This window comes from Dama dama, chromosome 26 (assembly GCF_033118175.1).
Source record: "Dama dama isolate Ldn47 chromosome 26, ASM3311817v1, whole genome shotgun sequence".
In the NCBI taxonomy this organism is placed as follows: Eukaryota; Metazoa; Chordata; class Mammalia; order Artiodactyla; family Cervidae; genus Dama; species Dama dama.
In genome coordinates, this window is record NC_083706.1 from 19,442,827 (window position 1) to 19,444,266 (window position 1,440).

A 1,440-nucleotide genomic window follows, 5' to 3' on the forward strand; every position below is an offset into this window, starting at 1 on the left:
TGAATTGCTTGAATGTTTAGTTCCTTAATGTTTAATATTAACACTAACAACTTTTAGTACAGAATCTGCAAGATGTACTACAACATATAAAGAAAATAAGTCCTGAAAATGCTCAGTAAATGCACAATAAGTCTTAGGGTAATTGAAATAACATTTTAATGAAAAACTGAAACAAAAATTACCATAATTAGAGAAGTCAAAAGTTTTTTAAAAACAGTTAGTGCCACATTTAAATTCTGGACACACACTAAGCAGACTTGTGAAGGGAATTGCAATATATTTTAAGATTGAGATTTAATCCAAATACTTCTTTCTTTAGGAACTTGAGAAATTTATATTAATTTCTTAATTTTTTAATTAAACAAGTACTATATTTTTGTGTGGGTGTGTACACATACATATGATATAAATATTTAAAAATTCAATTTAGTTCTCAATTTTACTAGGGCCTGTTTCACATCTTCATTCCTTAGGCTGTAAATCAGAGGGTTTAACATGGGAATCATGAGGGTATAAAACAATGAGGACATTTTATCTTGATCTAGAGAGTAGGAAGAACTTGGCCTGAAATACATGAAGAGCATAGTTCCCTGGAAAATTACCACAGCAGTTAGGTGGAAGGTACAGGTGGAAAAACTTTGAGCCTCCCCTCAGCAGAGTGGATCGTCAAGTCTGAAAGGATAATATAACAATAAGAGACAAGGACTCCTGAAATGGTACTCAGTTCAATGAAGCCAAAAACCATGAATATCACTAGCTCATTGACCTGTGTATCTGAATAAGATGGCAATAGGAGAAGAGGAACATCACAAAAAAAAGAGGCTAATCTCATTTGGCCCACAGAAACATAAGCAGAAGGCTAATATTGTGTGTATCAGAGCATCTGCCATTCCCACCAGGTAAACCCCAGCCATGAGCAGGGAGCACATCCTGCTGGACATGCTGGCCACATAGAGCAAGGGGCTGCTGACGGCCTTGTACCGGCCATGGGCCATCACTGCCAGCAGGAGACACTCACAATCTGCAAAGATACAGAAGACCAAGAATTGCACAGCAATAGCCATCGAAAGGGAACTAGTTCTTAGAATCTTGGAAAATAGGTCTAAGAGCATCTTGGGGTGAATTGAAGTGGAAGAGCCGAGGACACATAAAGAGAGGTGATGAGGAAAAAGTACATGGGTGTGTGGAGCTGCAGATCCATCTTAATCAGCAATATCATCCCAAGATTTGCCAAGTGGCCAATGAGATAAACAGTTAGAACCATGGTAAATATGGTCACTTTGTCCTCCGTGTTATCAGTAATTCCCAAGAAAATGAATCCAGTCATGGAGGAGCAATTCCCTCCATCCATTTTTCTTTGTTCTTGTCTAAGCTTTTAGAAAATGATCAAGAAAAGGACACATGGATGTGTAACACTTCTGCACATCTGCAGTATATCAT